At 35.0% G+C, this 24,692-nt stretch overlaps 1 protein-coding gene across 5 annotated transcripts in view; it reads right to left on the bottom strand.

The window, feature by feature from the left end:
* The window catches only part of Cblb (Cbl proto-oncogene B), a 203,276-nt gene that overhangs the window by 141,555 nt on the left and 37,029 nt on the right, over positions 1-24,692 (bottom strand). The window lies entirely within an intron of this gene.

Here is a 24,692-nt window from a genome sequence, read left to right as displayed (position 1 = left end):
TAATCCCAATGTATCTAATAAAAGGTCTGCTTTATGTTCATTATGTTTAGGTCATTAGAGTCATAAACCCAATGAGTGGGAGATAGGAATGTATACAAATCCCAGGCTAGCCAGCAAACTGCCAAACACTGTTCTTATTGTCTTCCTTTGCAAATCCTCCTTGCTTAACTACTTTCTCAAAGAGACGAGCTGAAGTGGGGCAAAGGTCACATACACAATTTAACAGTATATAGCAAAAAAATAAAATAAAGTAACGGTAAACTACACATCTGGTTTTCATGCCCAAGCATCTTGCTTCTATGAAGATGGGACATTTAGAAACAGAGAACCAGTTCTCCCTAATAACTAAGAATTCTACAAATTAAGTTAAACTGGTTCTGCTATGGATTTATGTCAGTTTAAAATCAATCAGTGTGGAAATAGTGTCAATTCAAAGAGATTTTATATTGGAGAATATTTTCCCTCATTTTATCCAATAAATGTAATTATATTTCTCGTAATATTCATAGTAGCATGCTCTATTACTAAAATAAAGTTTCTGAAGTCCAAATCTTTAAGACATGTTTTCCTTGTAAAATATAAGAACATAATTAAAATGCCTTGAATTTTCCTTCTGTGAATCAGATTTATTTGAAGTAGATTAATTTTTTTAATTCTAAATTCCTAAGAATTACATATTTAAAAACACAAGCTATACCATCACACACCAGCTAGCCTATTTAGAGAAATAACAAAAACAAAGTAGAAGCTAGGAATACATATAACTTGAATCACTTAGGGGAGAAATAGTCAATTCTCACTTTATTTCTAAATCTCAAAATTAAAGGTCAGAAGAAACTTTAAAACTGTACTGTTAATGTCAAATGCTAGAGAACTTAGGAAGCGAGTCAGAGATATTCCAAAGTTTGGGAAAATAATTAATAGTTATAAATCATTGTCCTATAGTCAATTTATTTGCAACATGGGAAGAAATTTGATTTTTTTTTTTAATTCAAATACCAACACGAAGTCAAACTCTCTACTAATTTCTCTGTACTGCTTGTTAGGTGTGAGGGTCTGCTACTTCCAGCAAATACTAAGTAAGGCTGCCTGTTGATCGATTTTAGGCACTTAAGGCCTACATAGGTATAAGTTTAAAACACTACTTAATGTACTAAGTATACATATTCTATAACATATGTAGTTCAGAAGCCACATGTTTAAAACCTATTAAGTCTCCACTTTTATTACTACTTTTTATTATCAAAGCAATTAGATACCAGAAGAAAAGCATTAGTAGATATGTATGTGATTAAAAAAATTTCTTTTTTATTCTAATCCAAGTGATTAAAAGGCAGTTTCAGGAAACCTTAATTAGGCCTTTCCCTGAATAGTGGAGGACTCCTGCTGGGCAAAATCAAAAGTAGGACTTTCATTCCAATTTCTGACACAGATCCAACTTGATAAAACTAAATTTTTTGACTCAGTATAAACACAGTTAGCTAAGAGGCATAGTTAATATCTTTCTACAAAGGAAGATTAGTCAAATTCTGGCACTAATGCTAATGAACAATCCTGATACTTGTAGAATGCTGGAACAGAATTCATGGCTGGTGGGCAACAGCAACATGGATTTAAAAATCAATTTTTTTCACCTCATGGCTTAATGACCTTGAACAAGTCACTGAAGCAAATCTATAAACTTCTATTTTCCCATCCTAAAAATGGCTGGCCTACACACATATGCAACACACTCTCTCAAATAAACGTATATGTAACTGGAGAAATCTGAAAGAGCTCTGTGGATACCAATGTCAGTTTCCTGCATGGATACTGAGCTATAGATTTTAACATTGTGCTACAGATGTTGAGCTTTTTAAAATAAAATCTTGAAGACAGACAGAGATTTTCCTAAAAAAAAAATTCCCAGCATTCCATCCAGCTCTGAAATTCTGTGATCCTGTGAAAAATAACTTGTAAGTTCTTGATCTCCCTCCATTTCTTCCATCGTCTTTCCAAATTTGTTTGCTTTTCTAACCTGACCTCCCATGACATAAGCCTACCAATAATATTCACGTTCCTACTCTGCTGCTATAGGTACACAGTAAAATAAGACAGATTGGTAAAGCAGAAACTGACCAATATGACAGGTTTGTCATGAATGTTAAAATCCTATGTTACAAATTTCAGCAAGGACAGAAACTATCTTACACCCATCCATTCATTTAACAAATATTTACTGAGCACCTGTTATGTCTCAATAGTTGTACTAGTCATTGTGAACACAACAATGAGTAAAAACAGAACTAGACACATCACAAACAACACAGGATCACAGGTCAGAGGGAAAGGCAGGAACAAAACTAGCAAGCAAACAAAATACCAAAACTGTGCCAATTGTGGAACCCCTTTCCTGAGGTAGATGTCATCTGAAGAACAAGCTTGAATTACACCAAGAGGAAGAAATGACAGCTCCAGACAGAAATAAGCAAAAGCAAAAGCTCTGTTTCAAAAGAGCAGAGCAATTTATAAAGTGCTAAAAATGATCAGCATCAAAATGACAAAGGAACCAGGGAAACCCGGTGTGTGGTAAAGGGAGAGAAGTCAAAAGGCCAACATCAGGAGGATCTCATAGGCCATGTTTATATGTGAGCCCTTACAAAGCCCAGGGATGCTTATGCTTTGCCCTTCCTGTTTCTATACAAACTTTACATAGAATAATTCCTAAGCTTCTCCTAGACTACTTTTTTAAATAAAATCAGTAATTTAATGTCAGAGTCCTAATTTTTTATTTCACCTTAGTTATCTTAGGCAGGTCATTTAAACTGACAGTCTATGAATTTCTTTTCTAGAAAATGTAAATAAAATCATTTATATCTCAGAGTTATTAAGAGAATTGGATGGAAAAGTACATTTTAAGGGATAAAACAAAGAATAAAGTTGCATATATTAATTCAAAAGCAGTATTTCAAATGCTATTAAAGCTAACCTGCCAAAATAATACTTTTTAGATGGATAAAATCCAGCTATGTCAGCAAAACACAATACAGACACAATGACAGGCCATTTTCCCCGGAAAGAAGAAAACTGATAAAATGATTAAGAAAAAACTGGAGAAAATATTTCACTTCATAATAATACTTCTTTCCTAAATGTCAAATACAAACATAAAGCACAAGGAAATCAAATCAATTAAATCAAACAAAGCTTCCAATGAGGGGCTTATTTCTGTTGCATTGTTTCATAGAAAGTATTTTAAAGACTGCTAATAACAAATATGGAAATAAAAGAAAAGTCACTCTTCAGAAAAAAAAATGTTTAATTATTCTAAATCCCTTCACATTAAAGTATGTGGCTTCTTAATTACTTTACTATATTAACAACATACAGTTGTAATGTGCACAATATTTATGCAGATATTTTTGAGTAATGTTTTAACAAACAATTATTTCTCCTCCTTCTAAATATCATTTGGAAGAATAAAAGAACAATAAAAGCTGAAGCAATTCTAAAAGCCAAAAAAAGCAATGTTGGAGGCATCACAATACCTGATTTCAAATTATATTACAGATATAGAGTAACAAAAACTGCATGGTACTGGCATAAAAACAGACACATAGACCAATGGTACAGAACAGAAGACGCAGAGACAAATCCACACATCTACAGTCATCTGATACTTGACAAAGGTGCCAAAAACATACACTGGAGAAAAGACAGCAGTTTTAACAAATAGTGCTGGGACAACTGGTTATCCATATGTGGAAGAATCAGTCTATATCCTTATCTCTCATCCTGCACAAAAACCAACTAAAACTGGAACAAAGACCTAGGAATTAGACCAGAAACTATGCAACTCCTTAGAAGAAAAGAGAGTTAATACTCCACCATCATGTTAAGTGATATAAGTCAAACACAGAGTTTAGGGATTGTATGTTTTCTCTCATATGCAGAAACTAGAGAGTAAAAAGGAAAACAAAGGTGGGGGTGGTCTCCTAAAAATCAAAGGGACATCAGTAGAGGAAAGTGCTGGGGAGTGATATTGGTCAAATCATGTTTTTATAGTGTGTAATGTGTGTGGTATGCGTGAATATGTAACAACAAACCCATCAATATGTACAATGACAATGCACCAATAAAAAAATGAGAAAATAAATATCAGCATTTTTTACTATAAAATCAGTTCAAATTACAATTACAAATTAGTTTCAACTGTTCATTATTCCTCAAAAAAGCTAGAAAAAAAATAAGTCTTTCAAGGTTTATAAGGTTATGTTCTCTAGGGCTAAAAAACAATACAATATTTATAATTTCTCACAGAAAGTTTAAAGAATATACAACTCTGTGGAGAAAGACATATGAGACACAAGCTACTATACATATGGAAGCAATATTACAAGATTAAGGGTACGCCTACACCAAAAAACTCCAATAACAAAAACACCAAATATAGTATTACTCAACTACTCTTAGAAAACCATGACTGTTTCCTATTCTTCCAGACTTCTGGGAAATCTGCTTTTCATCTCCATCAAATCAGGCAGCATTTCAATGAAGAATGTCTATCTAATACAACTGCCTGCAAGGCCTATTATACTCTCCCATGCAGAAAGATCTTAAGACAGGAAAAGTTGATTGACGGTATTGAAACCACATCTGTAGTCTGGCTTCAAATGCAGTTCAACTAAACAACTTTGATTGTATGTTGTTTCTTTCTTTCTTTCTTTAATTCTCTATAATGAAAATGAAAAGAAACATCATCTGGATTTTATGTCCAAATAATCATACCCCATGACTTGAGAAATCAATGAATGAAACCTAAAATCTGAATAGATTCTGGACAAATTTAAATTCTCCAAACCAAATCTTTTATGTGCTTTCTGTTTATATGTTCATAAAGATAATGAGAAAATACAATGTGATAAAAAATAAAATTTACAAAGTAGAATCTAGATATGAGGACTTGTTGATATGCCTAAATCAATTGATCAGCATTCCTGAGGCTAATTGTTACTTTCATTTTGTTTTGTTCTATATAATGCTAGATGTAACACTATTTAAATTCTGGAACAAATCTTATTTGTCATGACAGAAAACACCTTTTGATGCTAAAACTAAAAATAATTCAATCAATTAAGAACTTCCCACCAAAGAATATATTGGAAGGGCATGGAATACATGTGTAACAGATGCTGAAAGAATGACTAAATAGATTAATGGAGTGACATTAATGATATGAAGTTTTGCTGATTGTTCTGAAGTCACTCTTGTGCCCATTCCTTTTTTCCTATTCCCACTGCTATTCTCTCAAGGCATCAATTTTTTTCTTACTTATAGTACCTGAACAGCTTCATAGGAACACCCCGACTAACAATTTCACAGAGCCCCAATTTACCCTGGACAGTAGGATCATATCTTCATAAACATATCTTTGATCATTTCACTGCTCTTCAATTATTCCTCATTTCCTAATGAATGTGACAAAATTCCATAGTCTAGGACTGAAATACCTCCAAGATCTACTATCACCTACATCCAGAAACAAACTCTCTCTCCATCCCACATATCTTGTACTGACAGTCCCTCTATCTCTTATCCTCAGCCCACCAATAACCAATCTGTTTCTGAAGATGGATTCCAATGCTGTTTTTTCCACAAAACTCTCAGTAATCAGGCCAGGCCAGTGTAAGAAATCTCTTTGTGCTCAAGAGTTCTTTATTTATACTTCTCTTTTTTTAATTAATTTTGTATTTACATGACAGAGGAGTGCATTACAATTCATATTACATATATAGAGCACAAATTTTTCATATCTCTGGCTGTATACAAAGTGTATTCATACTTTGTATTTATACTTTTCTAAAAGCAATTTCCAGTTCATTTCTATGCAAAAACCATACTCTAGTATATGTATACTGTTTTCTTAATTTGGAAATTCCTTTAGAGCAATCTGAGCTTTAAATACACAAAGAATTCCTTACATATCTATAGGTACCTACATCTTTATTGCATAATAAAATAAACTTTATTCCCATAAATTTGGTAAATATAAATAAAAACACCCATTATTTTCAAAGGATGATAAGCAAAAACCACAATAACAACCATTTACATGGTTTTATAATACAATGTACTATCAATGATAAATTTTATCAGATTCAATGAAATTAACAAAGATTGTATAAGTGTCAAGTGATTTAATATTGTTTTCCACTTTGCAAAACCATGAAATTAATACAGTGACTGCCTCTATTAATTTTTTCATTAATAAGTCTATTGCCCCCAAAGTCACTTGAAAAAAACCTGTCAGTTATTTTTTTGTAAAGCATTTAGACTCCTTCACATTTAGAAGGTAACCTTCTCTTTCTTCAAAAGCTTGATTTTGCTCTGCTAAGCAACTGGGCATAATTAAGGTTATGGATGCCTTAACAGAATTCTCACAATTTTTCTGTTGTTGTTATTCCCTATGTTAACCAAAACAGTCCTAAATTTACATGGACAAAAAACAGACGCAGAAGAACCAAAGCAATCCTGAGCAACAAAAGCAAGGCTAGAAGCATCACAACACCTGACTTTAAATTATACTTCAGTTACAGTCACAAAACTACATGGTACTGACATAAAACAGTCATGAAGACCAATGAAATAAAATATAAGACACAACACTCAGATCCACATTGATACAGTCATCTGATGATCCTTGACAAAAATGCAAAAACATATGTTGGACAAAAGATAGCCTTTTTAACAAATGATGCTGGAATTCCACATGTAAAAGAACAAAACTAAAACTCTATATGGCACCCTGCACAAAAATCAACTCAAAGTGATTCAACCTAGTAATCAGACCAGAAACAGTGACATTGCTAGAAGAAAAGATAGGACAACATTCTAACACATAGGGACAGGTACTGACTTCCTTAATAAGACTCCTAAAACCCAAGAAATAAAACCAAGAATCAATAAGTGGGATAGAATTCAATTAAAAAAGCAAAAAAAAAATAAAAAAAGTTTTTTCATAGGAAAGGAAACAAGAATATGAAGAGAGAACCCACAGAAAAGGAGAAATCTTTGTCAGCTACTCTTCTAACCAGGGATTAATAAGAGAATGTATAAAGAATTCAAAAATCTTAACACCAAAAAAAACTGATAACATACTGAGTGAATGGGCAAAAATTTATCCAAAGATTCCTCAAAAAAAGAATATCAAATGGCCAACAAATATGAAAAAATATTCAACATCCTTACCAATAAGGGAGATGAAATCAAAACTACATTGAGATTTCCTCTTAGAAATGTCACTCCTGTTAGAATGACAATCATCAAGAATACAAAAAATGCTAACTGCCAACAAGGATGTGAGGGAAAAGGTACACTTACACATTGTTGGTGGAAGGCAAATTAGTTCAGCCACTTTGAACACTGTATGGAGATTCCTGAGAAGACTAGGAATGGAACAACCATGTGACTCAGATATCCAACTCCTTGGTATTTATCCAAATAAACTAAGTAATATAGGCATAGTGATATTTATAGCAGCATAATCCACAATAGCCAAATTATTAAACCAGACCTTGGTGCCATTGATAGATGAATAGATAAAGAAAATGTGGTAGAGCCAGGCACAGTGGCACACACTTGTAATTCTAGAGGCTTAGGAGGCTGAAGTAGGAAGATCGCAATTTCAAAGCCAACTAAAGCAACTCAGCAAGGCCCCAAACAACTTATTAGCAAGCCCCTGTCTCAATATAAAATATGAAATGGGCTGGGGATGTGGCTAAGTGGTTAAGTATCTCTGGGTTCAATTCCTGGGACCCCCCCCCCACCAAAAAAATGTGGTACATATACACAGTAGAGTTGTACTTGGGCATAAGAAGAATGAAATTGTGTCATTTGCTGATAAATGGATGGAACAAGAGAACACCATGCTGAATGAGCCACACTCATAAAATCAAGGGTTGAACATTTTCTCTTATATATGAGAAGCATGAGAGAAAAACAGAATAAAAAGGACAGATCTTAGAAAAAAGAAAAAAAAAAACAGAAGGGATATCAATAGAATAGACATGGGGGACCAAGGGAGAGGGAGGAAGAAAAGGAAAGGGGAAAAACAAGAGAATGACAGAATCATGCTACGTGTATGTATGAATACATCACAATTTATTCCAATTTTATACAGAACTACCAGTTAAACAGAAGGAAGATCAATATGGCAGAAGAAATAGATCAGGGAGAGGAAGGAGGGAGGAAAAGAAGACATATTGGAGATTGAAACAGCGAAAACTATGTTATATGCATTTATGAATGTGTACAAATGAACCCCATAATTATGCATAACCACAATCCACTAAAAAATAAAAATAAAAATTTACAATGAATAAATAAGTAGATGAATTAAATCAGTAGATAAATTAAAAATCACAGAAAGTATTCTATAAAAAGGAGCATTGTATCTTTCAGAATTAATTACAGGGATGAATTGTATATAAATTAAATTAGACTTTATGCTTTCACATACAAAGATCAAAGATATATACTTTTAAGAAAGATTTTCTGGTTTAAAGTTGACATATTATCTCCTTAATCAATTCAATCACCCATCAAGTTTCCTTAGCAATAAAAGCTGGGCATAGCACTGCTGCAGTGGATACCAAGTAATATATGATCTTTGTGAAAGGAATTTACATTTCCACTAGATGGAAAGTCTACTACAATTCAAAGTACAGTAGATCCCCCACCCTACATTTGTCCATGAGGATAAGTTCCAAGAACACCAGTAATTGCCTAAGACCACAGATGGTACCAAGCTGTACATACATGTTTCATTCTAACATTAGATCTCAGCAGTCTCAGTGTAATTTTTTCTTTCTTCCTTCCCTTATTGAGTTGAGGACCTTCAACTTTGGTTGGATTCTCTATGAAATGTAGGAATTGCTAGTGTCACTACTATGAAATTTGGAAGTTTTTATTATGTAAAATAAGGGTTACTAGAAAACAAACACTGTGATAATGTAGTAGTTGACATGATAACTAAGATGGCTACTAATTAGGTAACTAACAGGCAGGTAGTATATACAGCACAGATACAATAGACAAAAAGATGATTAATATCCTAGAGGGGATGAAGCAGGATGGCACAAGATTTCATGATGCTACTCAGAATGGAACACAACGTAAAACGTAAGAATTTTTTATGTCTGAAATTTTCCACTTAATGTTTTTAGGCTGAAGTTGATCAAGATATCTGGAACTGTGGATAAAGGGAACTACTGTAATATAAAACAAAGTATGCTTTGGCATACTCTGATAATCATGCTCTCAAAATCCAATACAGTGCCAGAAAAGGAGAAATCAGCCAGGTGTAGGCAACACGGAAAAGTCAGTTTAGGAATGGGTGGGTAGGATGAACATATTCTGATGAGTGAGAGAGAAATATGACTAAAGACACAGAGACAAGAACTGCCATGGCATGTTTTTAGGGTTACAAAGGAATGAAAAAAAAAAAAAAAAGGAGACAAGTCTGAAATAGTAAGAAACTAGATGGAATATGTAAATACACCAGATTACAAAAAAGATATCAAATGCTCACATGGGATTCAAGTGTTAAGGAAGCCTTCTCTAGCTGGAGCACCATGGAGGAACAAGATACTGGAGGGCAGACATGAGTAATCAGAGCTCTAGAAGGAGCAGCAGTAACTAAGGAAGCCATGATAAGGAAGAGGAGATTAACAGAACCCAGTACTAAATGAAGAGGAGAGATTTTTAAAAGGGCGGGGGTGCGGTGGGGATGCATTGACACTGGTGATGACCTGAAGGCTGGTGACACTAACAAAAGTTTTAGAGAATACTGTCATGTAGGAGGAAGAGAACCCAACAAGAAAAATAGAGTAGATGGAGTAGATTAGAAGTAGCAAAAGGAAAAAGCAAGATAACATCACTGAAAACCAGCAGTGAATATTTTTAAAAAGCAATGGGAAGTAAAGGAGAGGCCAGAACACTGAGTTGAAAAACAAGGTCAAAAGAAACCTTAGTAGAGCAAGATCTGAAAACCATAGCATTTCAAAATTTAAGGAATAATAGATGGTATTAGTTTGGAACACTTTAAGAGTTTTGTACACCCCTAGTTTGGCAATAAAGGCAGACAGAAAAGTGACTATTTCTATGGGAAATGTGCTTGCATTTAATAAACAGGTCAAGTATCTCAGGTATTGTACACACAGAAATAAAGCAAGGGACAGTGTCATAACCAGTAAAACAATTTGCCTTATTGTATTTTATGTCTATCAATTTAGCCTTTTAATTCCCTATGCCAAAACTTGTTTCCTAGAATTTAAAAAAAAAATGCAAAAATAAACAACTTTTTTCTAAAACTTTATTATATTATCTTGTTTAAAATTATAATTTCTAGAAATCCATATCCTTTTCTTTAACTATGTCACAATAATATTAAGTGGCTCTTCAAAAACACTACCAATTTTATCAGAATTAATACAAAGTTATCATAAAGAAACTTCCGGGGCTGCGGCTCTAACTCAGTGGTAGAGCGCTTGCCTAGCAAGTAGCAAGTGTAAAGCACTGAGTTCGATCCTCAGCACCACATAAAAATAAATAAGTAATCATGTGCATGCCTGTAGTCCCAGTGACTCAAAAGGCCGAGGCAGGAGGATCACAGGTTCAAGGCCAGCCTCAGCAATCTATCAAATCCCTTAGCAATTCAGTGAGACTCTGTATCTAAATAAAATATAAAAAAGGGCTGGGGATGTGGCTCAATAGTTAAGCATCTCTGGGTTCAATCCCCAGTACCATAAATAAATAAATAAATAAAGGTATTGTGTCCATCTACAACTTAAAAAAAAAGAAAAAAGAAAACGTATGACAATTATTCCAAAGAATGGAAAGTAATAAAATATATGTAAAGACCTAATGTTATAAAATCAGATTGTAGACAAAAACCAAAGATTTTCCATCCCATAATAATTCCATTTAGTAAATGAGTCATTTACTAGTTTAGTAAATGAGTCATTTTAATAGTTTATCATCATCAAAAATCAATATTTATTGAGATTATACTTCTACATTGAAACAAAGAAGTCTTGAGGTATAAAATCTCCAGATATTCACAATGCAGTTAGGGCAAGTGGAAAGATATTTAAAAAATAGCAAAGTGAGTTCATGTTAGTAGTAATGTCTACTGAAAGTATTAGAGCAATTTAAAACTAAAGTACAAAGACAATATAACTTTTTCAGGTTAGTAATGCTGGGAAATTACATTGACATTTTTGGGGATTAAACAGCAAATGAAACTTCAAAATAAATACACCAGCAAAAATATCTAGATAATGTTGATCACTCTTGATGATAAATATATAACAAATGCAATTTTATATTACCACTGAATTTAATGTAAATACTTTGTTTAATTCTGAATACAACAGAAACTGCAAGGATACTTCAATCAATAAAGATATGAAAAGCCTATAGAGGTTTAGAAAAATGGATAATTGCACAGGTTATAATTATAAACAGGGTCTGCAACTATTTTAATTTAATTGGTCATTTCAAACCACTTTGAAAACTTTTTTTTAAAATACCACTTTTTGTTGTTTTGTTTAGTATTTGTTTAGCAGTTTATCAAATATACAGTATAGAATCTAGAGAATTAAATTTAGAAAGATGAGACCATTTCCCCTGTGCTATTAATTTGTTTAAAAAAATATTCAGTGAAAATTAGCAAAACCAGAGTGAAAAAGAAAAAGTTGATTTCAACTCAACTCTTTGATTTCATTTCACAACTGCACCTACCAATCTACAAAACAGAAATCCTTCTACTCACAAGTAGTTACACGGTCACTTCACTGTGCTACATATTAAAATGCTAGATACAGACTAAGTTTGGCTTCATACCTTAACAGAACATGGTGTATCAATGTAAAAACCACTTTAAAAGAAATCGAAATATAAATATTTGAGTTAGAGCATCAAGTTTCCCTGAAAATCTAATTAGTATATTCATCAAAAACATAACAGTATGAAAGTAGGATACACAAAAACAGTACAGATTCTGGTCAAAAATATTGGTTTTCTGTTGTTCTGTTTCTTTTGTATTTATTTGTTCACATGCTCTTGAAAACTTTAAACTCTCATTTATAGAAATACAGTATCCTCAGAAGTTTGCACTAATGGATGTAGAGCAAATTACTTTAAATGGATGCCACTTTCAGGTTTAGTTGATGTACGGAGTGTCAAACAATTACAAAGTTCCACTGGTACAACACTTTCCTATTAGAAAATATTAGAAAATATATCCCTGAAATAAAAATAATATATTTGTAGCAAAATCTCACTTATGTAAGTGTGTTATAGTTGGGAAAGAAGCTACCAGAAAGAATTTAAATAGCAGAAGCAAGATTTAATTTGAATTTAGGGGGAAAATTATAGTACAAGTAAACAGAAGACCAAGGTGTCAAATTCCAACCACTCATCCCATTCTTTGTTTAATGGTGACTAAGAAATATAACTGTTGCAGCTAAGAGAGAGAGAACACAGGTATTTTGTTTTAAGCCTCTTCTACAATTAAGTTGTATGAATTCCACAAAAAAAAAAAATGTACAGAACAAAATTGTTTGGGACAATGTTTTAAGGATTTCATACTCTGGAAATCAAGAACAGGAAAACTAGATTCTGCCCCAGTAAAAGAAAATGACTAGAAGTGATGGTGTGAATATTCATTTTGCCTCTAAAGTCCTAGAAAGTTATTTTCTGTCTTTGCTACCTCTTGCTCCATTTTGATCTTTACTAAGGAAAGTGAAATTTTAATTTTATGAAAATTAAAGCTCCAGCATTTTTATGGGAAGTACATGAGATCTGTTCTTAAAAGAGTAGTTTACCTAAATTCCTGAGGGAGGATAATAAAGGAGGATCATGAGGTACACAGGATACCATGATCCCCAACACTTGGTTACCATGAAAATGCCAAAGAAAAATACTGTTTCTCTCTTCCTAATTTTATAGAATAAAGAAACCTGATCTAGGGCTGGAGTTGTAGCTCAGTTCTACAGTGCTTGCCTAGCATGTGTGAGGCACTGGGTTCGATTCTCAGCACCACATATACCTAAATAAAATAAGGTCCATCAACGACCAAAAAAAAAATGAAGAAGAAAAAGAAACCTGATCCAGGTACTTGTTCTGTTTCTTTTTTATTGTTATTTGTTCTTTTTAGATATTTATGACAGTAGAGTGTATTTTGACATATTTTTTACACACATGGCATATAACATTCTAGTTAGAATCTCATTTTTGTGGTTATACATGATGTGGAGTTTCACTGTTAATATATTCATATATGAACACAGGAAAGCTATGTCCAATACATTGTTCTGTTTCTTATATCCAAACACAAAAATATATCTATATACAAAACAATTGAGTGCCTAGGTAAAATTATTCAGTAATTTTAGTTACCTTAAAGATCAGATATATGGAATCTCCCATTCAAATGTGACACCTGAGCCCAAGAGATCCATAAATCTCTCAATGTCAAATAAACAATCCAAAGGTTTACTCATTCATTTAAGAGTCAAACACCAAAGCAAATGGTTTAACTCCTAAGTCCTTTCTAGTCCTAAAACACTATCCCATCACAGAAAGTACCCTATAGACAGAATGTTAAAATTACACAATACGAGTACAAATTCACATAAATGTTACTGGGAAAGAAAGAGTGAAGAAGAAAGCAATCTTTGCAACACAGACAGAAAGAGAACCTGATTACCAATGTCAGGGTACCACAGAAGTGCCAATGCCAAGTGTGCATTTGGACTCTCTTCCCTGAACACACAGGTTAAGTAAGTACTGCAATCCTCCAACTGGTGACCTAGCTTTCTCAAGATTCCCAGGAATTTAAATGTATACCAGTGAACTAAAACAGGATTTGCCCTCATTGAACTGTCTCTCCCTTTTCCTCAACTGACTTTTTATCTGTTTAGTGTTTCTCCATCTTTGCCCAGTTTCTTTCCTCCAGACTCAGAAGAAGCAGAGATTCTCACTTCCAAGGTGGTAATTTCATTCCTTCTCACTTCTCCCCTCAGTCCAAATATTAAAACAGAGATGAACACCTATGTCTATGTAAATCCCTGTTCACCTCACTAAATACACTTTTCTGCATCTTGTGTTATTTTCTTTTTGCTTGCTTAATACTTTCAAGACAATTCCATACCAGCAAAGATAGATATAGTTTATTATATTTATAAAAGAAAATGCCTCATTGTATGGAGAAGTCATTTATTTAAGTTGTCATTTATAATTGTAAATTATAATTCATATCTTTCTGTGTTTTATTCATCTGCATTTATATATTAATATATATGGCATGCAGATACACACTGACAGTGTTTAACCTATTTAAAAACAAATTACACTTCTGAAGGGAGACAACAAGTAAAAAGATCTCTAATGCAAGAGGCACTGGAAAACTACTAAATAAAAGCTGGCTGAACGATAAACAAAATGCCCTACCTGTTCTCAGGCCAGCTAGTGCTCTAACACTTGTAAGAGTTTGGATCCTCTTCTCAGGCTGAGCATTCTAGCAGGTAAAAATTCTAGTGTTTGCATGGCTGGTCAATTCTGATCAAACTTGTATCCTCTGTGTTGGGTACAGTGTGTTGGATCTCCTTTCTTTGAACATCAACTAAAATAAAGTTCACACTTAGTTACATTTGCTGGGAAGTTAGTATTGCTCATGCATACTCAGGGCCAAACTAAACAAACAAATGAAATCTAAAAGAGGGAAATGGATAACACTAGAACCCTTTACATATGGATGGGGAAAAGGGGGGCTACTATGAAAATTTTCTTCAGTCTCCTCTGCTATTCTTTGTACCCAAAAAAATCCTGTGCAGTTTGTTGTGCTTTTCCATCTTATGGTTTCTTTGAAATGCAATATTTGTTTAACCAAAAAGCAATACTACTCATATTTTATCCAGTAACTTTATCTATCAAACTAAACTGAATAATTGCCTTTAGGTACATCAGTATTTTCTGTTCTTTATAACTTCACGGCTCCCTGCAACTTTGGTACTGGTTGTTGAACCCAGGGGTGCTTTATCACTTAGCTACATCTCCAGTCCTTTTCATTTTGACACAGGGTCTCACTAAGTTGCTAAGGTCTCACAAAGTTGCCAACTCTGGCCTTGAACTTGCAATCCTCCTGACTCAGTCTCCAGAGTTACTAGGATTACAGGCAAGTGCCATGATGCCTGGCTACTTCACTGCTTCTTAAACCAAAGGGCAGAATTGCTTCCCAGAGCAGAGCAGAGAAGTTCTTGAGCCTTGCCCCTTTCCTCACCCGTGCCTCGCTGACATGCTATCTTTGTGCTGCCTGTGTTCCTGTTTATGGCTGAGAAAAGCACTTGTTTATAGAATCTGTTCAATGCACTATTCATCCCCAGAAGTTAAGTGTGTTGAAATTAAAAGGCTGTGCTTGAATTCGATAAGTGAAATGACAGAGGGCAGAAGGTCTAAACAGCTTTATCTTAGACCCTTACAAAAGGCCCTAAAACTCAAACATCGCCTCTGACATGCTTCCTGCTCCTACCAAAAATAGACAGCAAGTCTGAACTCCACTGAAACAGCTGTTTCTGGCTATGATCAGTGCCAGTGACACAACTACACAGATCGGGGGGCAGCCTGAAACAGAAGAAGGCTCCCTGGCCTGGTATCACCTCTGCCTCTGTAGGAGGCCTTCCATCCACACAGCTTAGGGAAAAGGCAAAGGAGAGCTTCTCCTGACTGAACTAGTAGGATTTGCATTTTCCCCATTTGCCACAGCTCTTGAACACTCCTCAGACCTACAAACCATTTGTATAACATTATAGGAAAATCTTGAGTTAAAGAAACAGTTTAAAGAACATTTAGGAGATTTCATACTACTTGATTGGCTTAGTCTACTTTCAAATCAATCTATTCCAAACCAGTTCAGTCTTCTGCACCCTTGGGTTCACAAAGGAACTGCTTTCCAACTAGCTTGCTCTTCCTACTACCAAAGGAGGATTGAGCCATACATCTCAGCAATCCTGACTTTGAAAAGGAGGATGCTTATCTGTCTGGGCCACAATTACCCTCTTAATTTCAAGTTGTAACTAATCTCTTATGCTGAGCTATAACTGGCCAGGGTACCCTGAACTCTGCACCCAGAAATTCTCTTCAATACCAAGTCAAAAAACCCTAAAGAGCTCATTTGAGCTCTCATTTTTATAATTTCTCCATTAACCTTCCCTCAGTGCCACCCTTCACCCAACCTAGTCCTACTATTAATTCTGAAGAACTGACTTGAATCACCCCACTATGTTCCCTTTTCTTCCTTTAAAAAAAAATAAAAAATCCAAATAAGATCCTTTACATTTCTCCAATATTGTTACCATTCCTACTTCACCTTTTGTATTCACAGTTCCTCTAGAACTCCTGCTTCTCCCCACCATCAGTCCTCCTGAGAAGCAGGCAGTTAAATGAGAATCACAACCTTAAGCTTAGTGGCATTTTCTTCCTGTGACCTCAGTAGTCCCCAAACTCCAGATTTACAAGTTCCCAAATCCACCAGAGTTCTCTCGGTAGGCCGGCTCACTCTTGCAGGATCCATGTGGAGTAATACAGGAAGGGCAGGTTATGGCAGTCTTCTTCCTTTGCAATGCAATTTTACGTATGAAGGGCCTTATGAGGTGCTTTATTTGTGGAGACTGTTACCAGTGACTAAATTCAAGTGTCAAACAGCTCCTCTGCTCTGCATGTAAACTGGACTATAGCTAATGCTCTGCCATCCAATCAAGTTCACAAACACATACCTGGAAACGAAATCAAATGCCATATATGTCTGTCACATAGCAGATAAAATACCACAAACATAGCCTTCACTCAGGAAAACTGTGAAGTATAGTCAGCCTGCCTTTGTGAATCCAGCCTCCCCTCTCTGGGCCTCTTTCTTCTTTGTGCCTTTCCCTGGTGCCCATCTTGTGATCTACACCTATTCACAACTGATTTCTGGTAATAACATCTTAAAATAGGATGGTGATGCCAGCTGTGGAACAGCAGACGGAATGAGGAGGAGGAAGCTGACCACACAGAGCGATGTAGTAACCCTGAAAAGGCAGCAAGGGCAGTGAGGGTGGGGTGTCTCCTCCATTCTTCCATCTCTCTCCAGTCACTGAGAGGGAAAGGTCACCATTCCACCTTCCCTCTCTTAGATGTATATTTTAAAGAAGCAATAAGTTCCCATTCATTACAAAAGTTTTAGGATGACCTAGAGGATGACCAAAATAGCAGCTACAGCATTACTATCAAGTATCCTCTCTGCAGCTATCCCCTTACTCTATAGCATTCTTCCTCAAATAGACATATTGCTAAAAACTTACTACTAGCGTTTTGTATTTACTGACTTCATTGTGGTATTCTACCTCCTCTTCTTTCAGCATCACTGAAGGAAATGATGAATAAATAAATGAATTAATACAAATTTGGAGCAAAGTAAATAAACAACTGCAGAATTTGCTGCCATGTATCTCCTGCCTCGGTGACTAGAATAAAATCAGCTTCTCATTACATTAGTTTCAAGGTACAAAGTGCTTTGCCATTAGTTGCTATTTTGACTGATCTTCCTCAGGAAAAGATGTGAAGGCATTAATATAAAAAGGGTTGATGTCACCATCATAAGCTGATGTTAAACTTTCACTTTCCAGAATAATAAACAATGTACCATATCAACAGGTAGATCCCCAAATTTTCCACTCATATTTCATTTCAAATCTGAACAGTATCTTTAAGATTATTATAAAATAAAAATTTCTAGAAATTCAACACAATCAATTTATTAAGATTTAAATTCTTAAGAATATCATTTTTATTCATTACCTAAACACAAATCCAAATGGTCTTAAAGCTTCAAGTCAAGCACACTGGGTTTTAAATGGCCCCAGTATCCCATGTCCCCAGTGCTGTTCACTGTATAATTCCCATAGAGCAATAAGATAATAGACAATTCAAAAAATCCATTATCTCCTTGACCAGAGAAATGAACACACTCCCATTTACTACATACATAAAATGCTCTCTATTAAGTCATTCATAAAGAAGTAATAAAACCATGTAACAATGCAGTATAAAACATGGTCTCCATTAAAAGGAGACAAAGTATTAAGTAAGACATGCTAACCTGGAAAACACCCTAACTGCTCAATATAAAATCCAACAAATTTCCTACTCCATTCACCAATCTTTATCACTATCACATAAACTGTACTGAAATAAGCTTTTATGTGCATTTTACATGGTGCCACTTCACTGCTTAAGAACCTACAATGGTTCTTCACAGATTTTTAAGCTCAACTCTGTGCTCCTTAATCTTCTGCCAAGTTTGCCACCAACTTCCTCCAATCTTCTTCTATCATTCTCTCAAATAATCTCATATTAAAGATAAAAGCAGCGATTAATAATTTAGCTATTATTAATAACTACTAAGTGCTTGGAATCAGACAGTCAACTATATTAAGCAGTTGGCCTATCAACCACTTCACCAGGTGGATGTTACAGTACCCTACTTAGAAGTAGGACACTGTGACTCAGAGAATTTGGTAGATTATGCCAATTGAACAATTAGTAACTTGGAAAGCCAGGGCTTCGATTCAGATCTGTCTGGCTCCTAACTCATGGAATCCAAACTAAGTATGGATATGAGAGAAGTCTGAAGAAAATAAAGGCACCAAAAGATTGAGTGGATAGAAATAAGAGGGAACACCAAATGTATGGTTTAGATATGAGCTGTTCCCCAAAAGCTCATGTGTGAGACAATGCAAAGTTTAGAGGTGAAATGACTGAGTTTCGAGAGCCTTAACCTAATTAGTGCATTAATCCTCTAGTAGGGATTACCTGGGTCACAGCTTTAGGCAAGTAGCATGTGCTCAGAAGAGGTGGGTCCCTGGAGGAGTGCCTTTAAGGCATATATTTTGTCCTTGTTGAGTGGAGCTCTTTCTGCTTCCTGGTGCCATGTTCTGAGTCGCTTTCCTTTGCCACACTCTTCTGCCATGATGTTCTACCTCACCTCAGGCCTCAAAGAATGGAGTCAACAGTCCATGGACTAAGACCTCTGAAACCAATGGGCCCCCAAATAAATTCTTCCTCCTTTAAAATTGCTCTCATCAGGTCCTTTGGTCAAAGCATTAAAAAAAAAAAAAAAAGTGACTAAAACACCAAAGAAGCTAAAGAGCAGGTTTAATGGGTACAACAAAATAAAAGAAGTAGAAGGCTGGAGGGTGTCTACAGAATAGCATTCTGGGATAAAAGATTCCAGATGGTACCATGATGTGGCCAGAGATACACATGGTTGAATGGAACAATGGTAACAGTTCCTGTTAGTGACGCCATCCATGTGTGTATCAGAGTTGGTTAAAATGGCAATAATAGTACAAAAAGACTGTGGGGAAAAGTTCCCTTCAAATGCTAGAGTATGCTATGAAGATTGATAGTGGCATCTACAAGAATGTGTCTTGCTAATGAAATCAGAAGACTGTAGAAGACTTGACAGAAAGATTTCTGAAAATTAAGAGAGAGCAACAGTATACACATGACTCTGGTGTACCAAATGAATTCTAATACTGCTTCCAGGATCAGGAGATGGAAAACTAACTATTTTGTTAAAGGGTTTTCTATATTAATATGGAAGGAAATATTCCCTCTCCTTTTCCATTCACATATAAAATGAATTTTAAAATGTGAATAAATCACAGGCAAGGAAAACTACATATGTTCAGTTTCAGGTTTTTTGTTCTGTTTTGTTTAAAGTGCAAGATGCCTGTCATTTGTATGCATTGAGCTACATGTACAGACTATGATGCAATATGGCACCGGCACAAATATAAAGTCTGGGGAAAATATCATTAGAAAGATATGCCTTGTTCCTATACTATAACATGGTCCTTTCAAATTTTCCCCACATACAGCTTCAAGCATAGTTTACAATGATTTTGCCAAGTATAGAGTATTTTGATATAATGAAATGTAACTAAACAACTTTGGACCAAACCCTTGTCATTCAGTGAAGCTATATCCCATATCCAGCATGATGATGTAAGCTGCCTTTTGGACTGAAAACAACAAACCAAATGATGCTTTCTGAAAATCTCTCATTCATCATTATGAAACTTTTTTTTTCCTAGTACTCATCTCCCACACGGAAGTCGGTTCCCATAACATTCACGATTTCTTGTAAATGGTATTACTCAGTTTAAAAGGCTGCAAAGTACAAGGCCTTTTTCCATCCATTATAATGAGTCCACAAATTCCCCAAGCAAATGACTGAATTTCGCCAGTGTGTGTGTTCAGGAATAACACCAGGCACCTGGTTTCTATTAGGGTCCATGAGCTTGGGTGAACGAGTCATGCAGAACAACACAAGCCTCACCCAGACACCAACAAGATGCATAGGGGAAGGGAAATACATGGGGGATGGGGAGAAGAAAAAGAAAAGAAGGTATGGCATGGAAGACACAAAGACTAAAAACAGGAAACCTGGACTATCAATAGATAACATCCTGTTTAAGCCTCATTGGGTCATAAAATCCAACAGAGTTAGAGACTGTCACAAAACAGCTTAACAGCAAACAACTGTGCAGAATAAATCATGATGATATAACATTGAAGAGCTTTGTTAGTATGAATCAGGTGCTTTCCTTCAGCTAAGCAGGATACACTTAATAAAACTCCATTTCATGTGACAATGCCTTTACATCTCATTATGCAAAATTTAACAGAAAAAATGCAGCAAAAAAGTGGATACCGTCCATAATGGTGACAGGTTTCAGCATGTAGATTTTGCTGTGTCTGACAAAGACACAGAGCAATACTCGCTGACATTGATATCTATTTCCTTCTTGCACTAAGTCTAGCAGACAGTCTATGAGGTAATCAAGGACCCAGGCTCCTTCTCCCTTTAAGTTCTGCTATCCCTACAGCATCATCCTCCTTTACCTGGCCAGAGATGATGACTCATGCCCATCTCACATTCTAGCTAGCAGGAAGCAGAAAGACAGGAAGAGTGCACACAGCCTCCCTTAAGGGCGTAATCTAGAAGCTGCACAGCTCAAGTCTACTCAATCCAATTGTCAAAACGTACTCCCAGGGCACATCAGCTCCATGTGGGCCCCAGAAATACTATCTTTATTATGGATAGATAAAAAGGAGGGTGATGTTATGACAGGAAAGATATAAAATGAATTCTGGAGGCAATCTTTGATACAGATGAGGATAGAAACCACAAAATTATTTTCATTAGATAGTGAATGATGTTTCACTGAATGAAGCAAGTCAAAATTTTTTTAAAGTTTTTAATTTTCATCTTTCTTTAAAGGAGAAAACAATTAGATGCCAAGATACCTTAAGTGTAGAATTATATGAAATACTAAGCAATTTTTGAATTAACAACAAAATTTTTTCTCCATTTTATTCCTACACTATTTAGCATTGAACAGAAAATATATAAACTTGCAGCAATAAGTTTAAATAATATTACCTCTGACCCTGGGGCAAAACACTCTCCATTTTTCTTTGAGACATACATTTATGAGATGATTACATCTAAAATAAAAATTGAAGCTTTTTAAAAAATAAACTTTCTGTCCTGAACACAATCTACTTTATTTTAAAGAGAATCAGCAGGTGTAAGGTAGCTTGGCTGTGAATACAGAAAGGTCAAATGAAGTTTTACACACCTTTCTCTAGTGACATTTCAGGGTATCACCTACATTAGCAGTAATGAAGCAGGTCATGGAAGTGAGAAGACATTTCAACCACAGCAGAACACAGGCTTCTAGGGAACTTCTATGCCACTTAACATGTACAACTTGCTGCAATTCTCCTTAAGTTACTTTCTTCCAGAACATTAAAAAAAAAAATTAGTAAAAATCAATTTTGTTTGACTTTCTATTCCTCTATGTAGTAACTACAAAAGAGACACTGTGATATTCTCTAATGTAATGAAAATTTTTATTAAAAAATATTATTTTTATGTAGCTCATGAAATATGCCTACTTTAGGAAATGCAGGTTAGTTTTCTAATCTGCTTTGAAGTAGCTTATAACAAAGTAAACACTTCAGTATTGAACATACCACACAGGTAAGATAAATGTAATGAATGCCACTGTCTTACAGTAAAGACATTGTCACAGTGAAGGCAGAAGATCAACTCCCACACATAAAACTGCAACTATGTTTATCATATGAAAAAAGATATACTGCTAAAATCAATTTTCCCCATTCTTTCCTTCTCTAATTCTATGAGAAAAGACTCTATATCAATAATTCCTACCTCTATGTCCTTTCACAAACCTTTCAGTTATAGTTAGGATGGCCAAAAAAATTTTTTAGCTGTAGTTGGACACAAAGGTATCGTCCCTTTTTTTTTAATTTATTTTTTTATGGTGCTGAGGATCGAACCCAGGACTTCCACATATGCTAGGCCAGTGCTCTACCGCTGAGCCACAACCCCAACCCCAAGGATGGCCCAAATTTTTAATAAGAAAATCCTTTCAAACTTAATTAGCATTCATTTTAATTTTACAATGTCACATCACTTACTCTAGAATATCACAGGTTTTTTAATATTTATTTTTTAGGTGTAAATGAACACAACACAATGCCTTTTATTTTTATGTGGTGCTGAGGATTGAACCTGGGTCCCGCCCCTGCTAGGTGAGTGCTCTACCACTGAGGCACAATCCCAGCCCATCACAGGTTTTTAAAATAAGATGATACATTATTATAATTTTCACATTTCTTCATATTTTTATTATCCCAAGAGCAATAACAACTGTTGAAAGCCATTTTAAGCAGAACAAATCATTTATAATTGCTGAAAATCTAATCAAAACAGCCCTACTAACATTTCTAAAACTGACTTTTAATTTAAAGGGAAATCTCACTTTATAGCAATTAGTCAAGGTACCTGTAAACTCAAAACCCCAACTATCAGGTACATTTAGCTTACCTCTCATCACTAAACTTATAACTTGCCTCTCTTATCACTTATTGGGGGATTCAAATGCTTCAGATGTTTAGAAACAAATAAGAGAGCAAAACAGAATAATGTGCAATTATAGTTATACTTTCTATCCTTCCCTGAAATAATGCATTGCTATCAACATCAAAAACAACTTGTAAGACCTTCTATAGTATCATTGCCTTATAAATCTTCATGAATCATGAGAAAAAAAAAAAAACTTTCTAATTAAAGTCATTGAGTAGATGTACAAAATTGCCTAATAAGGTGATCAATTGTTTATTCAACACTTAGATCATTGTATTTAATTTCCTAGCGGAAGCAATATTTCCTATCAGACTTTTCCTCCACCATACGTAATACTTTCCCCTGACTCAGCACTACAAGGATCTGAATGTTTTTCTTCTGTTACAGGAAATGCTAGTAACTGTGATACAGAATCAATCTTATGAAGCATATATAATGAGAAAAATCTATCAGATTTGTTTGTAAAGACAGATGAAAACTAGATTTATTTTCTCTTATAAAAGACCTGTCTCTGAAAGTGTTTTTCCCATAAATAAATAAAATACCTGCTAGGATTAAGTTTTGAAGTTAAATATGTAAAACAGTAAAGTACCTGACATTTGAGAGACAAAGCTATGGTTGAATATCAAAGAAAAGCACACACCTGTGTGTGTAACTGAAAGAGCCTGAAGTGAAGTAAAAGACCTACTACAACTTCAATTAGAACATACACTGTTATGGAATGAGTGTCCCTCAAAGGTGATTAAAGGCTTGGTCCCAGGATGGTGGCATTAGGAGGGGCTGGAACCTTTGGGAGGTGGAACCTTGGTCTTTAGATAACTAGAGCTTCAGGTTAAAGTTCACCTGTGACCCCTGAGTTCTCATGAGAGGACTATTATAAAAGCAGCATGCCTGGCCCTGACCCTCTCTGTCTGCTCCTGTGTGAGATTGGCACTCACTCGGGCACATGTTCCCATCATTGCCATTCACCATGTGATCATCACCAGAACAAGGCCAATAAACTTTCATGCCCTCAAATCTCCAAATCTGTGTGCCAAATAAAATTTTCCTCTTTATCAAGTTGGTTACCTCAGGCATTTCACTTCAAAGATGATTAAGAGAAGACAAAAAGAAGAAAAATCACTAAATTTAAAAGTCAGACTCTGATACCCAAAATTAATTCAATTGAGTATTCACTGTTACCCACTGTACCTATAACGTGCCATGTAGTATAAAATTAAATCATGCAAAACACAAAATTAAGAATCACCAGCTCAAACTTCAAAATGAGTAGAAGTGATGAGAGACAGCTAACTCATCAGATAATCAAAATGCAAACCTTTGTCATTTAATGTCTGTTGTGTACTCTCAGAGTGACGTACTTTCTTGTTTTTTCTAACATACCTTCTCCAATATCATAAAAATAACCACGCTAATGGTTGAAAATCAGAAGAGCAAAATAAATAAAAAAAAGTATAAAAAAAGAAATCAAAATCCCCGGTCTTACACCACTGAAACATCCAACACCATGAAGCCCAATACAACATGCTTTTGCATACTTCTGTGGTGGGAGTGTACTTCATGCCTGCTTAAAACATCTTCCATGATGTGTTTGCCTGTTTATACCTAACTCCTACCCAAGAACTATTTGATCATTAGTCCAATGTGCTTC

Source organism: Marmota marmota, unplaced genomic scaffold, assembly GCF_001458135.2.
Source record: "Marmota marmota marmota unplaced genomic scaffold, marMar, whole genome shotgun sequence".
NCBI classification, from domain to species: Eukaryota; Metazoa; Chordata; class Mammalia; order Rodentia; family Sciuridae; genus Marmota; species Marmota marmota.
The sequence above is the reverse complement of the archived record's forward strand: the minus strand, read 5'-3'. Positions and strand labels throughout refer to the sequence as shown.